Below are 8,304 nucleotides of genomic sequence, written 5' to 3'. Positions count from 1 at the left end.
AGAGAGAGAGAGGGGGGAAGCATAGAGAGAGAGGGGGAAGGAGAGAGAGAGCGAGAGAGAGAGAGAGAGGGGGAAGGAGAGAGAGAGAGAGGGGGGAAGGAGAGAGAGAGAGAGAGAGGGGGGGGAAGGAGAGAGAGAGAGAGAGAGAGAGAGAGAGAGAGAGAGAGAGGGGGGAAGAGAGAGAGAGAGAGAGGGGAAGAGGAGAGAGAGAGAGAGAGAGAGAGGGGGGGAAGGAGAGAGAGAGAGACAGCACACCCTAGATAGGGCCGAGGGAAGCCACGTCTGCTGAGAGCAAGGATGGGTTCCGGACTGGGTCTTATAAAGGCCCCAGACCTCAGAGGGAGGCAAGGTCTTCAATCCCAGATGGGATCAGTTATCTCAGAGTGCCAAAAGTTCCATCTCCTGCGGGAAGCTTTTCTAAATGATCTCTTCAGACTGTTAAGTGCCGTTCTGATCATTTGCCACCCGGGGAAGGGCTTGGAAAATCATTTGTACATTGCACACTGCATTTTAACTTATACTAAATATATATATTATATTTATACTACCATATACTTATCATATTATATTACTATTACTTCCAGTGGTAATAGAGGCTTTTTGCACTATTCATCATATCCTGCAACTTGGACTGTCATTGCTATACTTATTTGCTTATTGTTTCTATATTTATACTTGTTTTTACTTTTGCTTTTTATATTTATACTTATGTTGTGGGAGTGAGTGGGGAGTAAGCATTCCATTGTACCAGTCACATATGGCAATAAAATAATCTTGAATCTTGAATCTTGAATCAGTCGCCCAATCTGCGTTTGGTCTCCCCAATGTAGAGGAGGACCGCATCGTGAGCAGTGATTGATTCTCAGACTCGATTGTTGGGTGTAGATATGCTCTTCCTTCAGATTTAGTTTCATGCACATCAGTTTGGTTCTGTAAGTTCTAAGGTCCTGATTCCACAAGGGGAGTTGGGAACATAGTAATGGTGTGCTGTAAGGTGCTCAACATAGAATCATAGAATAGTACAGCACAGGGGGAGGCCATTCGGCCCATCGAGTCTGTGCCGGCTCTTTCGAAGAGCAATCCAGTCAGTCCCACTCCCCCGCTCTTTCCCCGTATCCCTGCAATTTTTTCTCCTTCAAGTATTTCTCCAATTCCCTTTTGAAGGCTGCCATTGAATCTGTCTCCACCGCCCTATCAGGCAGCGCATTCCAAATCCTAACCACTCGCTGCGTAAAAAAACTTTCCTCCTGTCGCCTCTGGTTCTTTTGCCAATCACCTTAAATCTGTGCCCTCTGGTTATCGGCCCTTCAGCCACTGGAAACAGTTTCTCTTTATTTACTCGATCTAAACCCTTCATGATTTGAAGCACCTCTATCAAATCTCCCCTTAGCCTTCTCTGCTCCACAGAAAGGCATGGACCTGTTTGTGGATGAGGGTCAGCCATGGTACAGGAGCAGGAGGAGGATGAGGATGAAGAGAAGCTAGCCAAAGCAGAGCAGGAAGCAGCTTGTGTCCACCAGGCTGTGACTGAGGAGCAGATCTCAGCAGCCCCCTCTCTAATTCCCAACTCCCTCTCCTGTATTCCTCCACTAGCCGTGATCTGGTGCCTCCGTCTAACTACACACTTGCTTCTGACCTTGAAATCTTCATCCCCACCAGATCGTTCATTGTCTCCCAGCCAACTGAGCTCCCCAGTACAACACCCAGCTATTGCACCCTTAAACCCTCGGGCCCCAGGCTCAAGCACGTATGAACTATGATTGACCTCATTGTCCATCGCCAGATCTAGCTTGACCACCACAAACAATGTCTCCTCTCTCACACTGTGGGCAAATTCTCTTATTGCTCCAGGATCCATCCTAGAGGGATCAGTTCAGGCTCCTTCTTTCCATTATTACCTACCTGCTGATGTTAGAACAGTCCCTCCACTTCAATGTAATGTATGTGACGCACTTTGGAAATTGGTTGATGGACAGGGAACAAAGGGACCGACATTAACCCTACCCACCCTGCAGGAGCCAAGCCAGTGGGCAGCTTAAACTGAGGGGTTTGATTACCCACTTGGAAATCGCTCGGTTTCCCCTCGCCTGCAGGCGGATGAGGTGCCCGTCTAAAGTAGGCAGGGAGCCTCATGAACCTATGGGAACTGGAGTCCCATCACATCAACAGTACCCTGGAGACATAGGTTAGCAAATGGGCAGATATATAACAGATGCAAATTAACACAGAGAAGTGTGTGGTAATGCAATCTGCGAGGAAAGGCAAGGAACGAGAGTATACACTCAACGGAAAGGCACCAGATGGTCTTTCTCTGTAGCATTTTTCCGTTAAGCAAGATAATTCCCTGAAAGTGTGAGTGTAGCTAGAAAGCACCACAGGGAAGACCAGGAGCATATTGGATTTTATAAATAGGGATGTACAATTCAAGAGTAAAGAAGTAGTAATACATTTATTTCCAGGCAATCGTTAGATGTGATCGGTAGCTTTGGGTGCCCCATTATAGAAAGGACATTCTGGGTCAGTTGCTACTGCAGCAGAAATGGGGTGTGGAGGTCTCACTGGACCCCTGCCCCTGCTAGCACCACACTGCAGGTTAATCACCCCAGCCAAACAGGGATCTCGGCCACCCGAACTGAACTTAAATTCTGGGGGAGGTGGACCCCGGGAAACGGGCAGATTTCCCTGCCTCCCGCCTCTACAACCACCGACTCCAGGGACCACCGGGAGAGGGGACACCGTGGGGCAGGGTACTTGGCTGGTCGGACGGAGAGGGTCCATTAGTGAACACCTCTTCTCCTATAATGGCTAAAAAGATTCACTGCTTTAAGGTCTTAGTCTAGTCTGAGACCTTCTGCCCCTTTGAAGAGGTTCTCCATCTCTTCATTGAGCTGCATTTTCCCAGGCAGGCTCCCTCAGTGTGGCGGGGATCCTGCTGGAAGCCCACCCTACATATTTAATTTGCCCCGATCCAGGAAAGGGCAGTTCCAATATTTGTGGACTCTTGGGGAATCGAGGGATATGGGGATCGGGCGGGAAAGTGGAGTTGAGGTCGAAGTTCAGCCATGATCTTATTGCATGGCGGAGCAGACTCGAGGGGCCGAGTGGCCGACTCTTGCTTCTAATTCTTATGGTCTTATGTCCCAGGAAGCACCGGGAAACAGGCGAATGGGAGGGAAATGGGACGGGAATCCAGCCTCACCTCCCTGGCAGTACAGGAAACTCTTTATTATCCGGCACCGACGGGACCGGCGTGGTGCCGGTTTATCAAAAAGTCCGGATTACCGAGAGTTATAGTTAAAAGGTACGAGAGCTCCGTACACAGCCACAAATCCAGGCTTCCCTGTTGCTTAGCAACAGGTGCAAGAAGCCCGACCAGAGACCAAGCGTCCCTGTTGCTTAGCAACAATTGCAGGAACCTCCGATTACACAGCCAAAGAATCAAGAAACGGCCTCTAATGTGAAGAAAAACTTCACAACCTACTCCTGAATTTTGCCAGTTAACCGAAATTTCCGGTTGTTTGGGTGCCGGTAAATCGAGAGTTTCCTGTATTAGCATGGGATAGGCATGATAGGATTGGCCTGCGGCAGTTCCGGCGGGGATGGGGAGAGGAGATTCAGGTCTGGGCGGTGAGGCACTGATAGGTCCCACTGCCCAATCGCACCCTCTGTTCTCGCACTAGCCCGCCTGATAACCCAGAAATTCCAGCCCTCAATGCGGCAGGCAAAGCGCTGTATGGAGAAACTGGCCAACTGTTTCAGTACAACAAATTTCTTCACAGAACAAGAATACACCGTCTGGTGACTGAATACTGGAGGAATGCAGTAGCCTCATAACTTGACAACACAACCTAGAGTCCATAGGAAATTTGGAGCATTCTTGATAATAATTGAATGGGCCATAAATGACAAATTAGATAGTTGTCATCAAACAGTAAAATGAAAACTATTCCATCTTGATTAGAAAGCCACAGCACTTACCACTAGTTGAGGGCAGGGGGGCAAGCGGAGTGTTTCAAATGTTTGCTTAGCTACAAATGCTGGTGTCGACACCGTCTAGATTGTTCACTAATCCTGTGGTGGTTTCAGTGGTAGAGGCGCTGAATTACAATCAGGTTGACGGACCTGCATGGATCGTTGCAAAGTGCAAACGTCCTCACTCTAAATCCGCATTTATTCTGTTTAGCCAATGCCTCAACAATGATTTATTACAAATTGATTGACTGGCAGAGCTCATCTCAAATTTCTAATGGCCCCATTCTTTCGCAGCCCAGAGACAATTCTGCTCAAGAAATATAAAGGAGATCTTTAAGAAGTGAGTGATTGGATGGTAATACTGAAATACATCTGCGCTGCCTTCTCAGATTGAAGAGAGGCGACATGATTGACAGGCCTGGCCTTTGGTATCACCACTCAATCATCCAGTCAATTCTGAATTTGGCACAACAGCACATATATTATTGCTTCAATGTTTCTGGATGTCCTACGAAGATCTTCACTAAACGGCAGCATTTAATATATTTATCTTCTTGTCTTATTAAGTGTATTAATAATTTACAGCAGTCCCTCAGTACTGCCCCTCCGACAGTGCAGCACTCCCTCAGTACTGCCCCTCCGACAGTGCGGCGCTCCCTCAGTACTGCCCCTCTGACAGTGCGGCGCTCCTCAGTACTGCCCCTCCGATAGTGCGGCGCTCCTCAGTACTGCCACTCCGACAGTGCAGCGCTCCCTCAGTACCGCCCCTCCGACAGTGCAGCGCTCCCTCAGTACTGCCCCTCTGACAGTGCGGCGCTCCTCAGTACTGCCCCTCCGACAGTGTGGCACTCCTCAGTACTGCCCCTCCGACAGTGCGGCGCTCCCTCAGTACTGCCCCTCCGACAGTGCGGCGCTCCTCAGTACTGCCCCTCCGACAGTGTGGCGCTCCTCAGTACTGCCCCTCCGACAGTGCGGCGCTCCCTCAATACTGCCCCTCCGACAGTGCAGTGCTTCCTCAGTACTGCCCCTTCGACAGTGCAGCGCTCCCTCAGTACTGATCCTCCGACAGTGCAGCACTCCCTTAGTACTGATCCTCCGACAGTGCGGCACTCCCTCAGTACTGCCCCTCCGACAGTGCGGCGTTCCCTCAGTACTGCCCCTCCGACAGTGCGACGCTCCCTCAGTACTGCCCCTCCGACAGTGCAGCATTCCCTCAGTACTGCCCCTCCGACAGTGCGGCGCTCCCTCAGTACTGCCCCCTCAGACAGTGCAGCACTCCCTCAGTACTGCCCCTCCGACAGTGCAGCATTCCCTCAGTACTGCCCCTCCGACAGTGTGGCGCTCCCTCAGTACTGCCCCTCCGACAGTGCAGCCCTCCCTCAGTACTGCCCCTCCGACAGTGCAGCACTCCCTCAGTACTGCCCCTCCGACAGTGCGGCGCTCCCTCAGTACTGCCCCTCCGACAGTGCAGCGCTCCTTCAGTACTGCCCCTCCGACAGCGCGGCGCTCCCTCAGTACTGCCCCTCCGACAGTGCAGCGCTCCCTCAGTACTGCCCCTCCGACAGTGCGGCGCTCCCTCAGTACTGCCCCTCCGACAGTGCAGCGCTCCCTCAGTACTGCCCCTCCGACAGTGCGGCGCTCCCTCAGTACTGCCCCTCCGACAGTGCAGCGCTCCCTCAGTACTGCCCCTCCGACAGTGCGACGCTCCCTCAGTACTGCCCCTCCGACAGTGCGGCGCTCCCTCAGTACTGCCCCTCCGACAGTGCGGCGCTCCCTCAGTACTGCCCCTCCGACAGCGCGGCGCTCCCTCAGTACTGCCCCGACAGTGCGGCGCTCCCTCAGTACTGCCCCTCCGACAGCGCGGCGCTCCCTCAGTACTGCCCCTCCGACAGTGCGGCGCTCCCTCAGTACTGCCCCTCCGACAGTGCGGCGCTCCCTCAGTACTGCCCCTCCGACAGCGCGGCGCTCCCTCAGTACTGCCCCGACAGTGCGGCGCTCCCTCAGTACTGCCCCGACAGTGCGGCGCTCCCTCAGTACTGCCCCTCCGACAGTGCGGCGCTCCCTCAGTACTGCCCCTCCGACAGCGCGGCGCTCCCTCAGTACTGCCCCTCCGACAGCGCGGCGCTCCCTCAGTACTGCCCCGACAGTGCGGCGCTCCCTCAGTACTGCCCCGACAGTGCGGCGCTCCCTCAGTACCGCCCCTCCGACAGTGCGGCGCTCCCTCAGTACTGCCCCTCCGACAGCGCGGCGCTCCCTCAGTACTGCCCCGACAGTGCGGCACTCCCTCAGTACTGCCCCGACAGTGCGGCGCTCCCTCAGTACTGCCCCTCCGACAGTGCGGCGCTCCCTCAGTACTGCCCCGACAGCGCGGCGCTCCCTCAGTACTGCCCCGACAGTGCGGCGCTCCCTCAGTACTGCACTGGAGTGTCAGCCTGGATTTTTCTGCTCGAGTCTCTGGGGTGGGAGTTCTGACTCAGGCGAGGGTGCTGCCCACTGAGCCGCGGCCGACACTTGCTCGGGGGGATTTGATTGAGGTTCAAAAGGGGTTTTTTGGCCAAAGGGTGAGAACTGGCGCTAAATGGGCGCTGTGTTAATAAGACTAGCCTGTTTGAAAGTCTGGATTTAGCAAACAATTTTGGTCCGAATCACTGATGAGCCTAGTTTGAATTTGGCTGGAGACTAAACCCGAAACCTGCAGGTTTAGAATTCACGTGCTGATTAGACGCTATTTTCGTGGAGCAGTATGTGTGGGTCCCTGAAAGTGTGGCGTGCTCTGGCTGGCACACACTGTGGCCCGTGTCAGGATGGCTCAGGGACTGAGGGAGAGGGCGTACAGGTTCCCAGGCGCGGCACTGGGGGTCCGGGTGGAGGAGCTCCACAGCAGGTGGGATGTCCTGTGCCCTCAGCGGGGAAGGAGTCCACCTCACCCTCCTGTCCCTCCTGTCCCTCTCTCCTGCAGCAGCTGGTGCTGCTCTGCCTGGCCTCATGTCCTCCTCCCATTCCTCCTGCAGACCAAGGCGGTCCCTAGCAAGATGTCCATAACCAAGCCCTCCCGTTCTCCTGGTGACTCCTGTAAGGTGGAGTAACACAGCACTCACTCTTTTTAGGTGAAGTCCTCGGGGAATTTCCAGAATAAATGTTGATAGAGTCTTGACAAAGTGTCCCAGGAAGTCTCCCGGTGTGTTTCAGAGTTCCTCTTCACAGCTCCAGCAGCAGTGACCATGAAATGGTGAGTATCCCTTTCAGTAGCGCTTGAAATCGACGTCAATGCCGTGTTTCCTCCCAAACAGTTGGTCGCTGTTAGGAGAGGGCGTTAGTTGGAGCACTTGCCCCTAAATATCTTGCAGCCTCTTTAATGAGCGCCAGCAGGCATTTTAAGTGGCAATCAGCCCCTTAACGAGCCTCCGGGTGGCCATTCCGAGTGCAGGCTTCAACTCCTTTACCAAGATGGCAACTTGTGCTAAACGCGGGCTAAACCGGCGTTTCCGCTCAAGTCCCCACCTTGGCCACGTCGGAGGATCATTAGCGCCTGAACTTGCTGCCAAAAATCGCCCCCTTAGGATTTTGAAAGGAATTGATGCGGTAGAGAGATTTTTTTTCCGCTGGTGGGGTGAGTCTAGGACAGAGAGGCATAAACTTAAAATCAGAGCCAGGCCATTCAGGAGAGAGGTTCGGGAACACTTCTTCACACAAAGGGTGGTGGACATGTGGAACTCTCTTCCCACAATAAACTAGCTCAATTAATAATTATTAATCTGAGATCGATAGGTGTTTGCTGGACAAGGTACTAAGGGATATGGGCAAAGGCGGGTATAAAGGAATAGAAGGATATGCTGATGGGGTGAGATGAGGCGGGGAGGGAGGAGGCTCGTGTGGAGCACAAACACCGGCACGGACCGGTTGGGCCAAATGGCCTCGTTCTGTGCTGGACATTCGATGTAATTCCATATGAGACAAATGGCATTTTAAATACATAAATGAATCAAACGAGAACCCAGGCAACAAAAGTTCAACTCATTGCCAGAACCTTCCAGAAAGTGAAAAGTACAAAAGATGGAGTCGCTTGGCAGCACAGACTCGTGAATTAAATCAATAATAACAACGTTGTATCGCTGAGGAATTGGGAGCAGCTCAAACAGGTGCCAAACATGACTTAATAAAATGAAAAGGTTAAGTAAATGTAACCACAAAAAAGCACAGCAGTTAATTTTGCCGCTGATTATCTTTGTGGGAAACCGGTTAAAATAAACCTTTGAGAGGAGCCACCAGTATCAGAATTCTGCAGCGAGTCGTTCTCGGAGAGGATCACAGGCCACCCACCGTGACATTGAA

At 52.7% G+C, this 8,304-nt stretch overlaps 1 long non-coding RNA gene across 1 annotated transcript in view; it reads right to left on the bottom strand.

Annotated features, from left to right (window-relative positions):
* Nucleotides 1-7,276, bottom strand: part of LOC147117915 (uncharacterized) — an 11,022-nt gene extending 3,746 nt beyond the window's left edge. The window contains exon 1 of the long non-coding RNA XR_015078313.1: nt 7,071-7,276. This is a non-coding gene — a long non-coding RNA (uncharacterized LOC147117915). The remainder of the gene's footprint in view (nt 1-7,070) is intronic.
* Nucleotides 7,277-8,304: the final 1,028 nt, after the last annotated feature.

This window comes from Somniosus microcephalus, chromosome 5, assembly GCF_052327205.1.
Source record: "Somniosus microcephalus isolate GS21.2 chromosome 5, FLI_Smic_1.0, whole genome shotgun sequence".
NCBI classification, from domain to species: Eukaryota; Metazoa; Chordata; class Chondrichthyes; order Squaliformes; family Somniosidae; genus Somniosus; species Somniosus microcephalus.
Note: the sequence above shows the minus strand (reverse complement) of the source record. Positions and strands in the feature narration are given on the sequence as shown.